A 23,308-nucleotide genomic window follows, 5' to 3' on the forward strand; every position below is an offset into this window, starting at 1 on the left:
CCAGGCACCGCAAGCGACTATGCTGTCAATGAGGTTAAATCACATTATACAAGATTATAAAACTTTCCCTTTCATCTCTACAGTGCTTCACCTGCAATGCATGATGCTGACTGGAGCTTCAAATTGAGAAAATTACATGTTTTAGCTCCATAACGGCTGTGGAGGCCACGTCAATGGATATTTTCAAGGCAGAGATTGACAGATTATTGATTGGTAAGGGTGTCAAGGCTTCTGGAGAGAAGGCAGGAGAATAGGGTTGAGAGGGAGAGATGGATCAGCCACGATTGAATGGCGGAGTAGGCTTGATGAGCCAAATGGCCTTGCACTGCACCCAAAACTTGTCCGATACATTTAAACATATAATCTAATAGCTCCAGGCAATCATTTGAGTTTTCTTTCTAACCAAGACAGAACTTCCAAAATAACTTTGAAAGCTGATGTGTAAGTTGTCAGGCATAAATTTGAGCGCGTTATTATGAAAATTGGAACATGCAAATTAAACTTTGGTTATAACGAGACAAGCATGCCCAAAATGTGAGGTACCTGTGTTCAATTACAGGAGATACTGGGAGTTGTCTGTGATGGAATAAGCATTGCAAGACTAAACTCATACAAAGGCCCTTGGCTCACAATGTCCTGCAATTATGGATTGTAGATCAGGGAGAAACTGATGTTGCAAATGGATTGGGGTTTGAGATGAGGAAAAGATAAATGTGGGTGAAATGCCAGAGAAGAGGAATAGGTGGAAGGGAGGAAGAACTGCAACTGAAATTGTTGGAGGAGGTAAGGGGTGAGTTGCACAATGTCTGGGGTGGGTCACTGAGATGATTGGTGAAATGGGGCATATTGTTTGCATGGACAATAGGAAAAGTAAGTCATAGTAGCAAATGGAAAATGGAGCAATCAAACACTATGAAATCTAGAAAGAAAATGGATGCTGCGGACTGCCCCTGATGGCCTCATTTGGGGTCAGTCAATTAACTAGTGCCCTCTGGCTAAGATCTATTTCCATGATTGACGACTGCAGCAGTTTATGAGCCCCAAAGGCACAATTGAATGTTGTGTAAGTAACGTCAATAGGGGCACTGCATACCATTTGACATCAGTGCACATGTCCAGCATTCTCTATGTACTTGGCATACAGAACACACAGAGCATTTGGCTCTCGTTTCATTAACAGCTGTACATAAATTCTGAGTGGCTGGGATTAAAAATAAAATCAATCACTCAGAGCACAAAAAAATTTTGTTACCTGAATGAAATTTTAGTCTTGTGAGATTGCAAGTTGCATTTTAGCAGTGTTATATGTAAAGTACTTATGGATAAATACTAAAAGTAATTATATAATAACGTAACCATGACTCACAGATAACCATCTGATTTTAAGACCACCGCGAGTGGTACAGAAACTCTCATTAGTACCTCACTCAAGTAAAAATATGAATTAATGTTTTAAGCAGGTGATCCCTTCATCAGATTTGATGAAGAGACATCAACTTGAAATGTTCCTTCTGTTTATCTCTCTCTACAGAAACCTCTGGATCAGCTCTCATTTGCAACATTTTTTTAAAAACAGAGAACACAGTTCAGTACAGGAAAAGCCCCTTCAGCCCATAATGTGTGTGCTGAACATAATGTTGTTAAACTAATCTCCTCTACCTGCTCGAGATCCATATCCCTCCATTCCCTGGAGATCCCTATGCCTGTTTAAAAACCTCTTAAAAGCCATTATCATATCTGCCTCCATCACCACCCTGACAGCATGTTCCAGGGACCCTCCACTGACAATGTAAAAAAACCTGCCTTCCACGATCCCTTCAGTGGATATTTTTAAGGCAGAGATAGATAGATATATTCTTGATTAGTACGGGTGTCAGAGGTTATGGGGAGAAGGCAGGAGAATGGAGTTAGGAGGGAGAGATAGATAAGCCATGAATGAACGGCGGAGTAGACTTGATGGATCGAATGGCGTAATTCTACTCCTATCACCTTATGACCTCCTTTAAACTCTCCCCCTTTGACCTTAAAGCTATGCCTTCCATCCTTTGAAATTTCCACCCTGGGAAGAAGGTGCTTACTGTCTACCCTATCTATGCCTCTCTTCATTTTACATACTTATATCAGGCAGCTCCTTAGTCTCCAAAGCTCCATGAAAACAATCCAAGTTTGTCCAACCTCTCCTTACAGCTAATACCTTCTCATCCAGGCAGCATCCTGATAAACCTCTGCTATATCATCTCCAACATCCCCATGTCCTTCCTGTAATGGGGTGACCAAAACTGCACACAATAGTCCAAATGTGGCCTAACCAAAGTTTTATAAAGCTGCAATATCATCTGACTCATACTCAATGCCCTGACTGGTGAAGGTAAGTATGTCATGTGCCTTCTTTACCATTCTATCTACTTGTGTTGCCACATCTGCTTTATTTCTCATTCTCTTGGATTCACTTAAACGGCTAGCCAGCCAGTCACAAGAGATCAGTTTTGGTCAAGTGAGAAAGCAAAAGCTGCAGAAAATTTAACATCTTAGAACTCTTCTGATTAGTCTTACGAGATTTTGGTAATTGCACGGGCTTTAGTAATTTGTGATGATCTCCCATTTTCATAGATGGAAAGATCTTGTACTTTAGGATGACCACATATCCTTTTTTTTTCTGGGATAGTCCTTGCATAAGCCACAATGTTCCTGAGCAAACTTTGTGTACAGTCCACAAATAACTTTCCTGAGCAAACTATGTCCCCAGATCACATGACTTAACTCCCAACCGACAGAAACTGAAGAAGCAACATTGAGAATAATTGCTGGCACAAAATATTTGAGGTTTGGTTTCAGGTACGAAAGCTGCACAAGCATCCATCTGCAAAATTTGATTGAAGGGTCTGAGGATTAGCCAAATGCTTAAATTCACAGCACTGAAGATGGGGGACCACATAGCCTCAGGACACACCAATTTTGCATTTGGCCCTGACTATAAGGCTGTTTTGAGGCAGAGAATGCAAACCAGGAAACATGCACCTGCTGCCTCTGCACTTGCTTATGGGTTTCAATCAGTTTACTTTGTAAGAAGCAGGAGCCACACAGACAAGGATTTTTTTTTTACAACAATGTACATTTTTACCTGAATTGTTTCTATAAATTATGCATTAGCATTTCCAATTTGTACGTATGTTGCCTATTCCTAGTCTCCATTACAGATATTTTACGAGAAGAATGCGAGGCCATTATTATGTTAAAGCTCTGGAGACTGCTCTTCTTGTAGCCCTGTATAATAAATGGCAACTGCTAGGAGCAACACCGATACGGAGATTATTTCTATGGTTCTCCTGACTCATGGCTTTTGATCTGCTAACAAAATGCTTTTTTTAATATTTCGGTCTCAGCAAAGTGCAAGGTCACTAAATTTGCCCCGATAAGCTGTCGTCGAGGTAGGTTTATATTTTTCATGCATAATTTCACATTCAAATTAATTTGTGGGCATTGCTCAAAAGCAATAGTTTTTCTCCTTAATTTAGCACAAAATAACATTTTTTGGAAACATTCCATATTTATCTTTGAATTTAAAACATCCGTACTATGAGGCACAAGATGCTGGAATCTTTTAAGAAATTTTGAAACTGGTTTTGGAATCCAACATTGGGATTCAAATATCAGCTTGTTGGCTACCAAAACTGAGCTCAATGGTCAGAAATACTGAAAACAAGAACTAAGTATGGAAACGCTAAGTATCAGAAATACTGAAATCAAATGATCTGAATGTTTTCCATAATTATCTTACGTAACACCATTCTAAAAAACTGAAAACATATTACATTTTACACTATTTCACTAGCATGTAAGGAAGCTTAAATTAGTTTTATATCCTACAAGTAATTAACTATTTTATTGTTCATTTAGAGAAAGATTTCAAATGACTGAGGCCAATGAGATATTATTAAGAGAAAATGAGACACAAAGTGGTGGAATAATCTAGTGGGGCAGGCAGCATCTCTGGAGAACTTGGATAGGTGATGATTCAGGTCGGGATCCTTCTTCAGACTGTCAGTTTAGTTTAGTTTAGAGAAAGTGCAGAAACAGGCCCTTCAGCACCACGAGTCCGCACCAACCAGCAATCCCTACACATTACCACAAGCCTACACACACTAACGACAATTTTACACTTATACCAAGTATACAAACCCAAGCCATTTAGCCTACAAACCTACACACATCTTTGAAGTGTGGGAGGAAATCGAAGATCTTGGAGAAAACATATGCTTGTCACAGGGGGAACGTACAAACTCCGTACAGTCAGCACCTGTAGTCGGGATCAAACCTGGGTTTCTGGCGCTGCAAGTGTTGTAAGGCAGCAACCCCATCGCTGCACCACCATGCCACACTTTTATTAACCATTTTTTCTGAAAGTTTGGCTCCAACTGAAGCTTGCAGCAATATTTTACTTTTGCTTCAGCTGAATTTGTTTAAGAAGATACCATGGGTCTAACTTTTCTATGAAAACAAGGGTGTTGGACACATTTCCAAACCTTATTGCAAAACATTGATGCCTGAAATCAGGCAGGGCCTTAGAGGAATATAAAGGAATTAGGAAAGATTTTATGCATGGAATTGGAAGGGCCAAGGTAGACCATCCTGGCTCTTCCAATCTTCCAATTCATGCATGAAATGTTTACTAATTTCTTTATATTCCTTTCGGGCCCTGCCTGATTTCATCTTCATAACACTTATATATCCTTTTTTTATTTTTGACCAAATTTGCAAGCTCTCTTATCATCCAAGGTTTCTCTAACTTACCATCCTTATCACTCCGCCTTACTGGAACATGCCAGTCTTGAATGAGCTTGGTAAGATTAAAGAACATCCCAAGTCATTTTATTTAAAAGATTGGAAAACAAGAGGATAACAGGGAGAGGGTAGGACCACTCAAGAATAAAGGCATGGGATTTATGCTTGGGATGTAGACCAGGTGCTAAACTAATCTTTTGCATTGATGTATACCAAGGAGACTGTCATGGAGGATATTGAAATTGGTTTATTAGTGTACAGGTACGTAGATATAGTGGGGGTATCCAGGTAACTCCAAAGACGTACAGGTTTGTAGGTTAATTGGCTTGGTAAATGTAAAAATTCGCCCTAGTGGGTGTAGGATAGTGTTAATGTGCAGGGATCACTGGTCAGCGCAGATCCGGTGGGCCCAAGGGCCTGTTTCCGCGCTGTATCTCTAAACTAAACTAAAAACATCCCTGCATTATTACAATCTAAAACAGCAGCTGATAGAGCCGCTACCTCACATCACCAGAGACCAGGGTTCGATCCTGACTTTGGGTGGTGTCCGAGTAGAATTTGCTATATTCTCCCTGTGACCACTTGGGTTTTCTCCGGGCGCTCCAGTTTCCTCTCACATCCCAATGACGTGTGGGTCTGTAGGTGAATTGGTCTCCTAGAGTGGCCCCTAGTGTGTTAGGAGTGAATGAGAAAGATCGATAACAGAAGCAGTGTGAATGGGTGATCGATGATTTGGTGGGCTCAGTGGGCAGAAGGTCAGCTTTACCATGTTTTATCCCTTAATAGTTGTGGTGCAAAAAGAAAGGAAGCAGCATGCAGTATTTCAGTGTTACAGCTGCAGAAAAATAATGCAAGAGTCACAATGAGGTAAATTGGAGGGATTAGGAATACGCTCTTGGCTTGTGAGAGGTCTATTCAAGAGCCTGATGATTGTGAGGTTGTAAGCGCTTTCAATCTTCTGTATCTTCTGCCCGGTGGGAGAGAGGATAAGAGAGAATCACCAGGGTGTGATGGTCCTTAATTATGTTGGCTGCTATCCAGAGGCAGCATGAAGTGTAAATAGACTGAATAGGGGGAGGATGGGTTGTGCTCACAATATCTTGAGGTCTTTGACAGAGCAGGTGCCAAAGCCACCTGTAAAGCATTGACATTCATTTATAATACCCTCTCTCTCATTCTCGTGCTCCCCCCATCCCAATTCTAGTATCAGCCATTACACCATCTCCCACACCCACCCCCCCCCGACACCTTGCTCCTTCATCCCCCCTCTTCCCGAGTCCACTAATTTCATGTTATCCCCTCTCCTTCCCTCGTGCTGTCTCCTTCCTTCCATGTCCCTTCCCTCCAGCTTTACATTTTATTCCTCTTCTTTCTTCATCTGACACCTTTTTGTCTCATTTTCACCTTCAGCTTTTGTCATCTACTCCACCCGTCTGCCAATTAAATCCTCCTCACATCAATCCAAATATCACTTGCCTGGTTTTGACTCACCCTCACCAGTCTTTTCCAAATATCACCCCCCCCCCCCCTCCCTCCCTCCAATAGGTCTGCAGAAGGGTCCCAAAACGAAACATCACCTGCCCATTCCCTACACAGGTACTGCCTGACCTGCTGAGTTCCTCAGGATTCCTAAGGTCATAAGGAATAAGAGTAAAATTAGGCGATTTGGCCCATCAAGTCTACTCCGCCATTCAATCATGGCTGATCTATCTCTCCCGCCTAACCCCATTCTTCTGCCTTCTCCCTGTAACCTCTGACACCCGTACTAATCAAGAATCTATCTATCTCTGTAGTGTACTCTAGTATCTGCAGATGCTTGTGTTTCCTGTGTATGCATCCAGATATGATGCTTTCTATAGTCAGATCTGTGTGAAGTCTGCTAAGATGCTGGTATATTTTTAGATCAAGGCAGTACAGTGGCCCAGCTGTTACAGCTGCTGTCTCCCAGCTCCAGAGACCTGGCTATTGTCGGTGTGGAGTTTGCCCATTGGTTTTGTGACCATGTGGGTTGCCTCCGGGTGCACTGGATTATTCCCACATCCCAAAACGTGCAGGTCTGTAGAATAATAGGAACTTGTAAATTGCCCATAGTGTGCAGGGGGTGGGATAAAGTGTGAACAGGTTTGATGGCCAGCGCAGACTTGGCGGGCTAATGGGCCTGTTTACATGCTGTATCTTTCAATGTCAAAGTTGGTGGTGTTCGGTCTCATCAGCATTTTTAAGGAGGATAAGTCCCCAGGGCCTGATGGGATTTATCCCATGTTATTGGGAAAGGCAGGCGAGTGGGCTTGACAAGATCTTTGTATTCTCTCTCTAGCCACAGGTGAGGATCCAGAGGACTGACGAGTAGGCAAAATTATTCCTTTTCTTAACAACGGAAATAGGGAAATGATGGGTTCGTGAGCCTCACATCAATGGTAAGGAAGCTACTGGAGGAGATTCTTATGGATAAGATTAATTCATATTTGTTGGAGAATGTGCTAATTAGGGACAATCAGCATGTCTTTGAAGATGGTCTGAAGAAGGGTCTCGATCTCGATGTGAGGAGGATTTAATTGGCAGACGGGTGGAGAAGCAAGTGGATGACCTCCGGTTCGTACGAGAAACTGAGTCGTTCCTCGACAAGTCCTACAGTACGATTGTTACACCTAAGGTACTGGAAGAGAGAAGGTGGGAGACAGTGAGAAAGGGAGGGAAGCATGGAATGCCAACGTCCCCGGGTGATGTACCTCTTGTAAACAGGTTCATCCGCTTAGAAGCTGTTGGGACAGAAGACGTGAGCGGTGGACTGGCCTGTGATGCGAATAGGGCTGTTGAGCCAAAACCAAAAAGGCCTAAGGCAGGCAACGCCATTGTAGTGGGAGACTCCATTGTGAGAGGTACGGAAAGGGGTTTCTGCGGCAACAGACGGGATGCGAGGATGGTGTGCTGCCTTCCCGGTGCCAGGATCCAGGATGTCACGGACAGAGTGCAGAAAATCCTCAAGGGCGAAGGTGAACATCCGGAAGTGGTAGTGCATGTCGGCACAAACGATGTCGGAAAGAAGGGGATGAATATTCTGCAACGTGACTTTAGAGAGCTCGGAAAAATGTTGAAAAGCAGGACCTCCAGGGTTGTTATCTCCGGTTTGCTTCCAGTTCCCCGTGCTGGCGAGAGCAGGAACAGGGAGATACGGGACCTGAACGTGTGGCTGAGGATCTGGTGCACGGGGCAGGGATTTAGATTCTTAGACCACTGGGATCTGTTTTGGAGTAAGGGGGAACTGTACAAAAGGGACGGATTGCATCTTAACAGGTATGGGACCAGCATTCTGGCAGGCAGGTTTGCCACTGCTACACGGGTGGCTTTAAACTGAATAAGGGGGGTGGGGTGTTGAATGGGACAGTGGAGGATGGAGTTAAAGGGAAAGGGTTTCTTAAATGTGTGAGCGTAGAGACCGAAGGGTGTAAAATGAGGGTAGAAGAAATAGGTAGCAAGGTTAAAAGTAAAAGTGGCAGGCAGACAAAACCAGGGCAAAAATCAAAAAGGGCCACTTTTCAACATAATTGTGTAAGGGGTAAGAGTGTTGTAAAAACAAGCCTGAAGGCTTTGTGTCTCAATGCAAGGAGCATTCGTAATAAGGTGGATGAGTTGAATGTGCAGATAGCTATTAATGACTATGATATAGTTGGGATCACGGAGACATGGCTCCAGGGTGACCAAGGCTGGGAGCTGAACATCCAGGGATATTCAATATTCAGGAGGGATAGACAGAAAGGAAAAGGAGGTGGGGTAGCGTTACTGATTAGAGAGGGGATTAATGCAATGGAAAGGAAGGACATTAGTTTGGAGGATGTGGAATCGGTATGGGTAGAGCTGCACAACACTAAGGGGCAGAAAACGCTGGTGGGTGTTGTGTACAGGCCACCTAACAGTAGTAGTGAAGTTGGAGATGGTATCAAACAGGAAATTAGAAATGCGTGCGACAAAGGCAAAACGGTTATCATGGGTGACTTCAATCTACATATAGATTGGGTGAATCAAATTGGCAGGGGTGCTGAGGAAGAGGATTTCTTGGAATGTATGCGGGATAGTTATCTAAATCAACATGTAGAGGAACCAACGAGAGAGCAGGCTATTTTAGACTGGGTATTGAGTAATGAGGAAGGGTTAGTTAGCAATCTTGTTGTACATGCCCCCTTGGGCAAGAGTGACCATAATATGGTTGAGTTCTTCATTAGGATGGAGAGTGACATTGTTAATTCAGAAACAATGGTTCTGAACTTAAAGAAAGGTAACTTTGAGGGTATGAGATGTGAATTGGCCAAGATTGACTGGCAATTAATTCTAAAAGGGTTGACGGTGGATATGCAATGGAAGACATTTAAAGACTGCATGGATGAACTACAAAAATTGTTCATCCCAGTTTGGCAAAAGAATAGATCAGGGAAGGTAGTACATCCATGGATAACAAGGGAAATCAGGGATAGTATCAAAGCGAAGGATGATGCGTACAAATTAGCCAGAAAAAGCAGCATACCGGAGGACTGGGAGAAATTCAAAGACCAGCAGAGGAGGACAAAGGGCTTAATTAGGAAAGGAAAAATAGATTATGAAAGAAAACTGGCAGGGAACATAAAAACTGACTGCAAAAGTTTTTATAGATATGTGAAAAGAAAGAGATTAGTTAAAACAAATGTAGGTCCCTTGCAGTCAGAAACAGGGGAGTTGATCATGGGGAACAAGGATATGGCGGACCAATTGAATAACTACTTTGGTTCCGTCTTCACTAAGGAAGACATAAATAATTTGCCGGAAATAGCAGGGGACCGCGGGTCAAAGGAGTTGGAGGAATTGAGTGAAATCCAGGTCAGCCGGGAAGTGGTGTTGGGTAAATTGAATGGATTAAAGGCCGATAAATCCCCAGGGCCAGATAGGCTGCATCCCAGAGTACTTAAGGAAGTAGCTCCAGAAATAGTGGATGCATTAGTAATAATCTTTCAAAACTCTTTAGATTCTGGAGTAGTTCCTGAAGATTGGCGGGTAGCAAACGTAACCCCACTTTTTAAGAAGGGAGGGAGAGAGAAAATGGGGAATTACAGACCAGTTAGTCTAACATCGGTAGTGGGGAAACTGCTAGAGTCAGTTATTAAAGATGGGATAGCAGCACATTTGGAAAGTGGTGAAATCATTGGACAAAGTCAGCATGGATTTACGAAAGGTAAATCATGTCTGACGAATCTTATAGAATTTTTCGAGGATGTAACTAGTAGCGTGGATAGGGGAGAACCAGTGGATGTGGTGTATCTGGACTTCCAGAAGGCTTTCGACAAGGTCCCACATAAAAAATTAGTATACAAACTTAAAGCACAAGGCATTGGGGGTTTAGTATTGATGTGGATAGAGAACTGGCTGGCAAACAGGAAGCAAAGAGTAGGAGTAAACGGGTCCTTTTCACAATGGCAGGCAGTGACTAGTGGGGTACCCCAAGGCTCAGTACTGGGACCCCAGCTATTTACAATATATATTAATGATCTGGATGAGGGAATTGAAGGCAATATCTCCAAGTTTGCGGATGACACTAAGCTGGGGGGCAGTGTTAGCTGTGAGGAGGATGCTAGGAGACGGCAGGGTGACTTGGATAGGCTGGGTGAGTGGGCAAATGTTTGGCAGATGCAGTATAATGTGGATAAATGTGAGGTTATCCATTTTGGTGGCAAAAACAGGAAAGCAGACTATTATCTAAATGGTGGCCGATTGGGAAAGGGGGAGATGCAGCGAGACCTGGGTGTCATGGTACACCAGTCATTGAAGGTAGGCATGCAGGTGCAGCAGGCAGTAAAGAAAGCGAATGGTATGTTAGCTTTCATTGCAAAAGGATTTGAGTATAGGAGCAGAGAGGTTCTACTGCAGTTGTACAGGGTCTTGGTGAGACCACACCTGGAGTATTGCGTACAGTTTTGGTCTCCAAATCTGAGGAAGGACATTATTGCCATAGAGGGAGTGCAGAGACGGTTCACCAGACTGATTCCTGGGATGTCAGGACTGTCTTATGAAGAAAGACTGGATAGACTTGGTTTATACTCTCTAGAATTTAGAAGATTGAGAGGGGATCTTATAGAAACTTACAAAATTCTTAAGGGGTTGGACAGGCTAGATGCAGGAAGATTGTTCCCGATGTTGGGGAAGTCCAGGACAAGGGGTCACAGCTTAAGGATAAAGGGGAAATCCTTTAAAACCGAGATGAGAAGAACTTTTTTCACGCAGAGAGTGGTGAATCTCTGGAACTCTCTGCCACAGAGGGTAGTTGAGGCCACTTCATTGGCTATATTTAAGAGGGAGTTAGATGTGGCCCTTGTGGCTAAGGGGATCAGGGGGTATGGAGAGAAGGCAGGTACGGGATACTGAGTTGGATGATCAGCCATGATCATATTGAATGGCGGTGCAGGCTCGAAGGGCCGAATGGCCTACTCCTGCACCTAATTTCTATGTTTCTATGTTTCTATGATCCACAACGTCACCCATTCCATCTCTCCAGAGATGCTGCCTGTCCCACTGAGTTACTCCAAATTTTTGTGTCTTTCTTTAGCTTTGTCCATGGCATGCCACGTCTACTAAACTTGACGAGTTATTAGAGTAGGCGATGAAGGTGGCTGATGAGGGTGGGACAATAGATGTTGTCTACAGGGATTTTAGAAGTGCATTTTGACAAGCTACAGTATTTCATGGTAGGCTGATATTGAAGATTAAAGGGCTTGTTCCACTTAGACGATATTTTCGGCGACTATTACAGTCAAGTCAAGTCAAGTCAAGTCAAGTTTATTTGTCACATACACATACGAGATGTGCAGTGAAATGAAAGTGGCAATGCTCGCGGACTTTTGTGCAAAAGACAAACAACAAAACAACCAAACAAATTATAAACACAATCATAAAACACATATTCTTTTGCATAATAAATAATGGAAGGAAAAACGTTCAGTAGAGTTAGTCCCTGGTGAGATAGGCGTTTACAGTCCGAATTGCCTCTGGGAAGAGTCGTAGCAGGTCGCTGAAAAAGTAGCGACTGGACCCCCCATGACAATGTCTACGGCAAGATACGACAACCTACCAACTAGTCGACATCAAGCTACGGCAAGCTACCGTCAACCGGCGACTCATCAGGCCGTACACCTACGACCACACCTACGACAACCTACGACCACACAGGCGACAACCTACGACAACCAAAGTCAACCTACGGCCACCCGCGACAAACTACGACAAGCAACGATCCTGACGGCGACAAATGAAGACAACTGAAGACAATTCAGTCGCTGGTACCTGTCGCCGGTTGACGTATAGTCACCAATGGAATTCACCGAAGTCAGCACCCGGCGACAACCAACATCACCTGGTGACAACCTACGTCAGCACCTACGACAGGAGATGACAAGCTACGTCAAGCCCACAGTCGTCTAAAAGTTTTGAACATTTCAAAATCCCGTGGCAACCAGAAAAAGGTTACGACTCTTTAGGCGACTTGAGGAGACAACTCATGACCATTCAGGCATCACCCCGCAACCATGTGGCGACAGCCTAGTCGCTTGTAGTCACCGAAAAAAATCACCTAAGTGAGAAAGCGGCTTTTAGATGCACGAGGTTTACTCTGAGTTTGTAGTTTGGATTTAGAACTGGCATAGAAGATAGAGGGTTGTGGTGGAAGGGTGTTATTTTGACTGAGGTCTGTGAACAGTGGCATTATGGGACTTCTGTTATTTGTGATATATAAAAATGATTTGGACAAAAGTGTAGTTGGGTTAGTTAGTAAGTTTGCAGACACAAAAACTGATGGAGTGGCAGACAGTGAAGAAGGCAAGGTATGGTTAATCTGTTACTACAGTTATGCCCCTGTCCCACTTAGGAAACCTGAACGGAAACATCTGGAGACTTTGCGCCCCACCCAAGGTTTCTGTGCGGTTCCCGGAGGTTTTTGTCAGTCTCCCTACCTGCTTCCACTACCTGCAACCTACGGCAACCACCTGCAACCTCCGGGAACCACACGGAAACCTTGGGTGGGGTGCAAAGTCTCCAGAGGTTTCCGTTCAGGTTTTCGAAGTGGGACAGGGGCATTAATGGCAAGACCCTGAAGAGTAGAGAGGGATCTTGGGTTCCAAGTCCATTGCTCCCAAGAAGTGGCAACACAAGATGATAGTGTGGTATACAAGACATATAGAATGCCTTCAGTGTTCAGAGAATTGAGTATAAGTATCAGGGTGTCATGTTGCAACTTTATAAAGAATTGGTTAGGGGACATTTGCAAGATTGTGTGCAGTTCTAATCGCCCCATTACAGTAGGATTATGGAGGGTTTGGAGAAGAGTGGAGAAGAGGTTAACCAGCATGCCACTTGGATCAGAGATTATGAGCTATAAGATTAGGTTGGACAAACCTGGATTGCTTCCTTTGGTGAAGAATGGAGAGGAGGTTTACCAGCATGCTACCTGGAGCAGAGAGTATGAGCTATTCAAAGAGGTTGTACAAACCTGGATTTCTTCCATGGAGCATCAGGAGGGAAGACATAACATTTTCATAACATTTTGAGAAGCATGAAGACAGTTGAAAATCAGAAACTTTTCTCAGGGTGGAACTGTCAAAGAGAAGGGGCATAGCTTCAAGGTCAGAGGGTAAAAGTTTGAAAGGGCTGTCCCACGGGTGACCTAATTGGCGAATTTAGAAGAGTTTATGAGAGTTTGAAAAAAAGTCATGTTGAAGACCTCCTTTGACTATGTAGAAGACCTCCTTCGACCTCCTTCGTCTATGTTGAAGACTAGCTTCGACTAGCTACGACTAACTTTGGGAAAATTGGACACCGAATAGTGGAGAGTGAAGACGACCTCCTTTGATCTCCTTGACCTTCCTTTGACTATGATGAAAACTATCTATGACTACCTTCAACTACCTTTGACTCCCCTTGATTACCTACAACTAACATGCCGACCTACTACGACTAAACCTACGAGTAAAAAAAGTATTGATTTCTTCCATGGCGACCTTTTTTTACTCGCGGGCATTTTTCAACATGTTGAAAAATATGCTGCGACCTAGCTGAGGCCTCGAGTACACGGAGACTACTCTCGAGCATGAAGGAAAGTTACAAAGACCTCCTACGACCTTGTGTCGACCATGCTGCGAGCATGAGTCGAGGGCAAACTCGCCAGAACTCGCGGATTAGATCGCCCAAGTGGAAAGGCCCTTAACACAGTTGCGAGGGACACGTTTTATACAAAGAATGGTGGGTGCCTGGATGCTTTGCCCTGCCAGTGGTGATTCTCGCGATGATGAGGCCTCGGCGATGGTGAAGACTCACGGCGGCGGCGATGCCTCGCGGGTCGACCCGCGGTTGATGGTCGATGAGAGCGTGGAGAACCACCATGAGGGAAGAGGCGGAAGAACAATGGGGACCCGGCAGGTGGGAACAGCTGTGGTGGTGGGGAGGATGGACAAAAGGGGGAGCCGGCCTGCTTTGTAACTTTGTCAATGCCGTAGATGACTGCTGTTTGAATACATTGTTTTTGCCAACAAAGAATCTCACTGTGCTTCGCCACATGTGACAATAAAGTATTCCTATTCCTATTCCTACAAGCAGATACAATAGTAGTGTTTTAGAGGCTTTTAGTTTGGCACATGAATATGCAGGGAAGAAATATATATATAGATCCTGTGCTGGCAGAAGGGATTAGATTAATTTGGCACCATGTTTGGGACAGCATCGTGGGCCAAAAGGCGTATTCCTATGCTGCACTGTTTAATGTAGAGGAAAGAGCTGCAGATGCTGGTTTAAACCGAAGATAGGAACAAAAAGCTGGAGTAACTCAGCGGGTCAGACAGCATCTCTGGAGGAAAGGAATAGGTGGCGTTACGGGTCAAGACTCTTCTACAGACTGGATGTGTCTCGACCCGATACATCACTCACTCCTTTTCTCCCGACATGCTGTCTGACCCAGACTCCAGATTTTTCTGTTGATACTCATTTCAGTCCCAAATGGTCTACCCCTAATTTTAGGCCTATAATCGCTAGCTCTGGTCTCTTCAGCCACAGGAAACAATTTCTCCTCACCTACTCTTAAAAGCTCTTGAAGAAATTGGTATATTTCCAGTTAGTCGTCTATTCATTATTCACCATCTAAGGAAGAGTGGCCTTGACTACACCATCTCTTTACATGTGATGACAGCACTATTGTGGGAAAAAGTTTCGTAAATTTTCAGTGCAGTTTTTTCATTCCAGCTATGTCCCCTTTTTAGGTAAAGCATAAAAAAAATGTGCTGGAGTAACTCAGCAGGTCAGGCAGCATCTCTGGAGAAAAAGAATGGGTGACGTTTTGGGTCAGGACCATTCTTACAACTGAAAGTGGGGAAGGTGGTGAAGAGCTGGAGGCCAAAAAAAAACAGACAAATCAGGGCCGGCCACAAATTACCTCAGGCCCATTGCTGGCTTGGGAAGGTGCAGTCTCAATAGGGAAACTATGTGGAGAACTGTGGAACTGGTAAAATAACCAGGGTGGAGGAAAGGATATAATGGGGGAGGGGTAGGGGAGGAGCATGAGTAGAAGTTACTTAAAATTATAGAATTCAATGTTCATACCGCTGAGTCATAAGTAGGTATGTTGCAAAACCTACCTTCAGCGGCGCTGCTGATCTGTCGCTGCCCGTGTGTGCAATTTTGGTGCCTTTGAGAGGGGGGTGGGTTTAAAACGCGATTTTCTCTCGACTATTCAAATCGAGGTTGTTCAGCCTACTTAGTTGCTGACAAAAAATCGCTGCAAGGTTCGTTCGCTGCAGGTATTTTTAAACTTTTGGTTAATTTAATTGTTATAGTAAGATAAAAATCATCCTCTAAACCCGCGACCGCCGACAACGGGACGGATCTCATGCAGGGGACAACGGAAGGTAGGTTGTTTATTTTTACATTAAAAAGCGCTTCTTAAGGTCCCTTTATACAAATATTTATGTTGCGAGTTGCTAATTTGGGGCCCCATTAAATCCCACAGTATTTTTATGGGCATATGGGGTACAAATCCACCACAATGGGAATGTTCCAAACCAGCGCGTTCCACAGAGTTCCACAGGATCCCACTCGAAAGCTGATTTAAATGGCTATTAACTTACAGCAATTGAACACTAAATCCCTTCCATTTGGCCTATAAATTAATGTAAATGAGATTTAAAAATCATGTTTTATCGTGAATTCTTTGTGAATGTTATTTATACACAGGCTATTTAAAAATGTTAATCTTTTCTTAAGAAATGGATAGATGTTTAGATCTAGTAATTGAAGTTTGGAATTAGCTACAATTGGGTAACTAACTAATTATATGCTTTAATTTCAGGTCATCCAAGTAAGATTGTTTAATGTTTGTTTCAGAATGCTTCAATCTATAATAACTGAAAATTTCTTTCAGTTCTCCTAAATTTTGATAAAGTTATGGCCATTTCACTCTCCTTGATCACAGCTTTTGTGTTAAGTCAATGGAAAATCAATAGGGAACAAGACGCTAATTTCCGAGTATGAAAATGGCCATAACTTTTTTAATACTGAAGATATGAAATTGAATTAGGTGTCAAATTAAACTTATTTTTGTGCTTCATCTGATGGGATAAATTGCAGACTTGATTTTTAAAATCTCAACATTTTGTAACATTGAAATGCGAAGTGCTGTTCATTCAATTTGCATGTGACCTCACTTTAAGGTCAGCACTTCGCAATCCTTAAACACGTTGCAAAATAATTTAAGGAACCCTCAGCCACGCCCAGGACCTAACCCTCAACACTCCAGCTAAAACCACTTGTACCATCCAAGGAGTCCGGAGTCTCACATCCATACATTAAGAGGTAGAAACCCATCTTATAATAATAATAATAATAATAATAATAATAATAATAATAATACATTTTATTTATGGGCGCCTTTCAAGAGTCTCAAGGACACCTTACAAAAATTTAGCAGGTAGAGGAAAAACATGCAAGGGGAATTAAATAAATAGTAGAGACATGACTTATCCACCTACATACAATGTGAAAACATATGCCTATTGAAGCCCATTTCTAAAATTTGGTTTGATAGAATTTCAGAAGTTCAGCTCCCACTTGTTAGGCTTCTTGTTTAACCCAGGCTTGGGGAGTGGAGCAGCTTTGTAACTCTGGGAGATCTCAAAGTCACATAGGTATATGGTGGGTACCATTTCTCGTTTGGACACAGACACCCAGGTTTTAACGGCATTGAGTGCGGAAACAAGCTTTGCGTGGTAGCTGTTGTCATTTTCAGTTCAATTATTGATTCAGTTTTCAGGTTACTTCGGAACACTCAATATGTTACAACGAGAACGCGTAAGAACTCTGCAAATTTCAACCATGTGGTTTTTCACGTACTTTAATCTTGCCATTTTTGATTTACAAATTATGCGTGGTTTTATGATGAATCTGCAATGTAGGAGCTAATTATACCATTCACAAGCATCAACTGAACTTTGGAGATAAATAATTGTACTAATACTTCGCGATATTTGTCAAACAGTATCCCTGTCAAAGCATTGGAAATTAAAGGTAAATTCACACACTTAAATCCAGAACTTTCGCACACAGCATGACATTTATTGTTAAAGAATGTAAACAGTACTGAAAAGACAATGGTTCTTGATTCTAATCTCAGCAAGAGAGTTGTTAAAATCAATGACACAGTGAAAGAACTGCCATTTAAGAATAAAAGGTAGGAGAATCAGGACTGAGATAAGGAAAACATTTTCACTCAGAGAGTTGTGAATCTGTGGAATTTTCTGTCACAGAAGGCAGTGGAGGCCAAGTCACTGGATGTATTCAAGAGTTAGATATAGCTCTTAGGGCTAATGGAATCAAGGGATATGTGGAGAAAGCAGGAACAGTGGTACTGATTTTAGATGATCAGCCATGATCATGATCATGCTGGCTCAAAGGGCCAAATGGCCAATTCCTTCATCTATTTTCTATGTTTCTATATTTTCTGCAATGACATTGCTAATTATTAGAGGGGGGGAGGGGGGAGGGAGAGAGGGGGGGAGAGAGAGGGAGGGAGAGAGGGCAGTGAGATGAGGGGTGGGAGAGAGTGGGGAGCAGGGAGGGGGAGGGGGGGGTGGAGGGAAGGGGGTAGGGGTGTGTGGAGGGGAGGGGGGGGGTTTAGGGGAGGGACGGTGGGGGAGGGGAGGGGATGGAGGGGAGGAGAGGGGGAGAAAAAGAGGGGAGGGGGAGGGAGGAGGAGAGGGGGGGAGAGGAGAGGGGGGGAGAGGAGAGGGGGAGGGAGGAGAGAGGGGGGAGAGGAGAGGGGGGAGAGGAGAGGGGGGAGAGGGGGGGGGAGAGGAGAGGTGGGAGAGGAGGAGAGGGGGGAGAGGGGGAGGAGGAGAGGGGGGAGAGGAGAGGGGGGGAGGGAGGAGAGGGGGGAGGGGGGGAGAGGAGAGGGGGGGAGGGGAGGGGGAGGAGGGAAGAGGGGGGGAGAGGAGAGGGAGGAGAGGAGGGGGGAGGAGGGGTGGGGGAGGGGAGAGGGGGGGAGGAAGAGGGGGAGAGGGGGAGGGGGGGCAGAGAGGGAATGAAATAGAGAGAAGGAGAGAGGGGAGAGGAGGGGAGGAGAGGAGAGGGGGGGGAGGAGAGGGGGGGGGGAGAGGGGGAGAGAGGGGAGGAGAGGGGAGGGAGGAGGAGGGAGAGAGGAGGAGGGGAGAGGGGAAGAGAGGGGGGAGGGAGGAGAGGAGGGGGGGGGGAGGAGAGGAGGGGGAGAGGAGGGGGAGGAGAGCGGGAGAGGGCGAGAGGGGGAGAGGAAAGGGGGGGAGGAGAGGGGGGAGAGGGGGGGGGGGAGAGGAGAGGGAGAGGAGGGGGGGAGAGGAGAGGGGGGTGAGGAGAGGGGAGGGGAGGAGAGGAGAGGGGGGGGGGGGGGGGGGGGGAGAGGAGGAGGGGGGGGGGGGGGGGCGAGAGAGAGTGCCTTTTTACTTCAACCAAAACCAAAACCCAAACCCAAGCAACCATTTGCAGGCAGTGTTTTTTTACCTCTAACCATATTTTCTTTTTCAAACCACATTAAGGGTACTCACAGTGCTGTAGACATTTGTTCAGTGTTATTCAGAGCTCTGATTGAGGCACACCACATGCAGAGACTGATTGGGGCACACCACTTGCAGAGACTGATTGAGGCACACCACCTCCTGGTTTTATAGCCCCTCCCCCTCCCTCCAGCAGGGGCAGCAGAGTGAATGGGGAATTTTGTGAAAACATTAATATCTCTGTCAATTTTCATCGACGGGAAAAATCCTCGGCACACGTGCGGCGGAGGGGGGCTCTGAGCGAGGTGGCCAAAAATGACGGCCGTAGGTGGCGGCGTTCTCTCAGGAATCGCTGCACAGTTGGCCAAAACCGGTCAAGAACAGACTTTTAGTAATATAGATAGATAGTATGAAAACATGAAGTGATACTAATAGCTGGTCACTGAGGAAAAATTTAAGTTTAATAATGAATAAAGAAATGTAACAATCATATCAACAAATCCTTATTTATCAATACATTTTAAGACACTAATATTAAGTGGGGGAGACTGCAACTATCCAGTATATGTGTAGGAAGGAACTGCAGATGCTGGTTTAAACTGAAGATAGACACAAAATGCCGGAGTAACTCAGTGGGACAGGCAGCATCTCTGGAGAGAAGGAGTCGGTGACATTTCAAGTCGAGACCCTTCTTCAGAGGAGAGGAAGATACAGAGATAAGGAAGTATAAGGTATGAAAATGAGACAAAGGGGATGTGGATCAATTCTGACTGTCTCTGATTACATTTTATCTCTGTTCGCTTTGGTGTTACCTTCTCCCTGCTAACAATGTTCTATTCTATATTTTCCTTGAACTCCATTCCCGTTGTCTCGTTTTCACACCTTTCACTTCCTTATCCCTCCAACTCCCTCTCCCTGACTTCAGTCTGAAGAAGGGTCTCGCTGTCCCGTTGTGTTCCTCCAGGATTTTGTGTCTACTAGGCATTAAATGTTCCCTCATACTCTAGTGATTTTACTTTTTGTCTGAAATTTGTCATAAAAAATAGCTTACACTTGGGTAGGTTTCATCTTAATCCAATACCTATTGCCAATTTGAGGACTGATTTTGCAATCCATTACTTGCAGTGGGAAGCTTCGCTTGCAGGCAACACAACATAATGCAAGTGCACTGTTGTAGGTCTCTGCTCATTAAATGTATTGGATGGAGCTATCAAGATTCTGTGACTATGATGTGCTATCAATGCAGCTCTCTGCAGGGTTGAGAAATGGAGAAATAAGTAACTTAAAATAACATGTATCAGAAATTCTGTAAGATAATGTACATAAATTTAGGGTTATGAAATAAAAATAAATCTGTATTAGTTATTCTTTAATGTAAATAACAAGAAATGTATCTAGTATATACAAATAGATTCTTTGTGTAGGAAAGAACTGCAGATGCTGCATTAAATCGCCGCGGGTCTGTGGAGCGGCCAGCTGTGGGCGGCGGCGCTGAACTTTACATCGGGAGCCTGGGATCTCTTGCCGAGATCGCCAGTGTGTGGAGCTCCGTCCAGAGCGGCCTGTTGGCTTGGAAGCCGCGGTCTCCGGTAAGGAGGCGGCCGTTCCTGGCACCTCAAGCCGCTGAGAGGGTTCTCCCGACGCTGGAGTACCATCACCCGGTGAGAACGGCCGGGAACATCGGGCCTCCATAGCGGCGACAGTGGAGGCCTCAATTAGGCCCGACTATGGGTGGTCATGGGGATAGGGACTGGACTTTGTGTCTTCTGTGAGGGGATGTTTTTATGTTTTAATGTTAAACTTCTTTAATGCTATGTTGTATTTTTATTAGTGTGCTGCAAGGACATCTGAATTACCCCTGAATAAGGGGATTAATAAAGTATTTATTATTGTTATTATTATTATTATTTAGACACAAAATGTTGGAGTAACTCAGCAGGACAGGCAGCATCACACAAAATGCTGCAGTAACTCAGCGGGACAGGCAGCATGTTCTGTCTGAAGAAGGATCTCGACCTGAAATGTCACCCATTCCTTCTCACCAGAGATGGTGCCTGTCCTGCTGAGTTACTCCAGCATTTTGTGTTTACCTTTGAATAGATTCTTTGGGATTTTTCTACCATTCAATAAGATTATGGCTAATCTTGACAATCAAAATTATTTTGAATGTCATTCCTTCATACCTCCTTTCCTTTAAGTGTCCAAATGTCTATTAGCCTTGGTCATGAGTGAGTGAGAGTGTTTAGTTGGGACAGGAAATTGCAAAGATTTCAACTTGCTAAGCCTAGGAATTTTTTCATCTCAGTCTCCTGCGGCAGATGCCCTTATACAAAATGATGACCCTGATTTCCTAGCCTTCTTCATCTTAAGGAAACACCTATTCCCTCATTTAGAATCCTAATCCTCAAACTCATGACAGAAGAAGGAAAATTATACTCAACCTCTCCTCACAGGATAACCCACTACAATGGCTCTTTGCCAAGTATATCTTTCTCAGGTAGGCAGAACAACTACTCTAGGTTTGTGAGTGGTTGCAAGCCTTGTGACACTACACTGGATACAGACACTTCTCTCCGCAACTCCCTGGTTAACTCATCCCTTCCCACCCAAACCACCCCCTCCCCAGGTACCTTCCCCAGCGGAAGATGCAACACCTGTCCCTAAACCTCCCCCCTCGACACTGTCCAGGGACTCCGACAGCCCTTTCAGGTTAGGCAGAGGTTCATTTGCACATCCTCCAACCTCATCAACTCTATCCGTTGTTCAAGATGTGGACTCTTATACATCAACATGACCAAACGCAGACTGGGCGATCATTTCGCGAAACACCATCGCTCAGCCCTCCTGAACCTACCCATTCTCCCGGTTGCTGGACACTTTAATTCTCCTTCCCATTCCCACACAGACCTTTCTGTCCTAGGTCTCCTACATTGTCAGAGTGAGCCTAAACGCAAATTGGAGGAACAGCATCTCATATTTCACTTGGGCAACTTACAACCGAGTGGTATGAGTATTGATTTCTCTAACTTCAGGTAGCACCGGCACTCCTTCTCTCTCTATCTCTCCCCCCATCAAAATCGCACTAGCTTCTCATTTTCACCCAACAAACAGCTAAAGGGCCTGTCTCACTTACGTGTCCTTGGCATGCAAATTACGCAACCTTGTGGTCACGTTGCACCGCGACGGTCCCGCGGAGGTTGCGCGCGATTTCATGCATACGCACAGCCGTCTGGAGCGTGTGACGTCATTTGAAGATGCACACAAAGCTGGAGTAAGTCAGTGGGACCGGCAGCATCTCTGGAGAGAAGGAATGGGTGATGTTTCGGATCGAGACTCTTCTTCAGTCTGAAAAGAAGGGTCTTGCCCCGAAACATCACCCATTCTTTCTCCCCAGAGAAGCTGCCGGTCCCGCTGAGTTAGTCCAGCATTTTGTGTCTATCTTCAGTTTTCTTGGCCCCCGCTCTGGGAGTAGAAGTGGGGGCGAATCCGGACCGCAACGGCCGTGAGCCCCAGGCCGAATTTGGCGATCGCTTGCCCGCTTCTGCTGCTGTTGGAGGTGAGACGTTGCGTCGCGCCATGTTCTTGGGCCTGTCCCACTTTGGCCGTCAGTTCCACGACAGGCCGTTGGCGCGCAAAGATTTTGTTCACTACAAAAGGTTCGGAGCCCCACGCGATGTCGCGCACAACTACATACCCCTCCGTGCTTCTCAGTGGGACCGACCCCGTGCGGCCATATGATGCCCGTGCGCCTCAATGCGACCATGAGGTCGCGTAATTTGAGTGTCAAGGACACGTAAGTGGGACAGGCCCTTAACAATGGCCTGTTTCCTATATCACTGTGGCTTTTTTGCATATCTTTCATTCATTGTTCTTTATCTCTCCACATCTTTTGTTTCCCTTATCCATAACCAGTCTGAAGAAGGGTCTCGATCTGAAACATCACCCATTCCTTCTCCCCAGAGATGTTGCCCGGCCCGCTGAGTTACTCCAGCTTTTTGCGTCTATCTTCTCAGTCTTCTTCTTCTTCTTCAAGTCCGTTGCAATCTCAGATGTTGTTCTGCCAGTATCTGGCGCAGGTCACAGCTGGTCGGGTCGGTTCAGCCAGGTCCTGGGGGCTGCACGTCGTCACACTCCAGTAGGTGGGACATTGTCTGTACTGCTCCACAGCTGCATGTGTCTTCTGCCTGGTAGTTCCATGCTTTCATAAGTGCTTTGCACCTCCCCTGCTCCACTCCTAATCTGTTGAGGGTCTTCCAGGTTGGCCATGGGAGGTCGTGCCCGCTGGCGAGGCATTCAGTCGGAGTTATTCCTCTCTCCATCCAGTCGTGGGCTCGTGTGTTGAGTTTCTCAGTCTCCCATTCCTTAACCATTGCCCTATCCACGCTAATTATTTAATCCAAATCCATAAGCCTAAATCTTTTAATTGGAACTTGAATAAATACTATTGAAAGTTCAAATATATCACATTAACTGGTGCCCTTGCGTTGTCCTGCTAATTACATTCCCCA

The 23,308-nt window shown here is 44.8% G+C and overlaps 1 protein-coding gene across 1 annotated transcript in view; it reads right to left on the minus strand.

The window, feature by feature from the left end:
- The window catches only part of spock3 (SPARC (osteonectin), cwcv and kazal like domains proteoglycan 3), a 435,237-nt gene that overhangs the window by 137,866 nt on the left and 274,063 nt on the right, over positions 1-23,308 (minus strand). The gene's annotated exons all lie outside the window — the stretch shown is intronic.

The sequence above is a fragment of the Leucoraja erinacea genome, chromosome 1 (assembly GCF_028641065.1).
Source record: "Leucoraja erinacea ecotype New England chromosome 1, Leri_hhj_1, whole genome shotgun sequence".
Classification (NCBI taxonomy): domain Eukaryota; kingdom Metazoa; phylum Chordata; class Chondrichthyes; order Rajiformes; family Rajidae; genus Leucoraja; species Leucoraja erinaceus.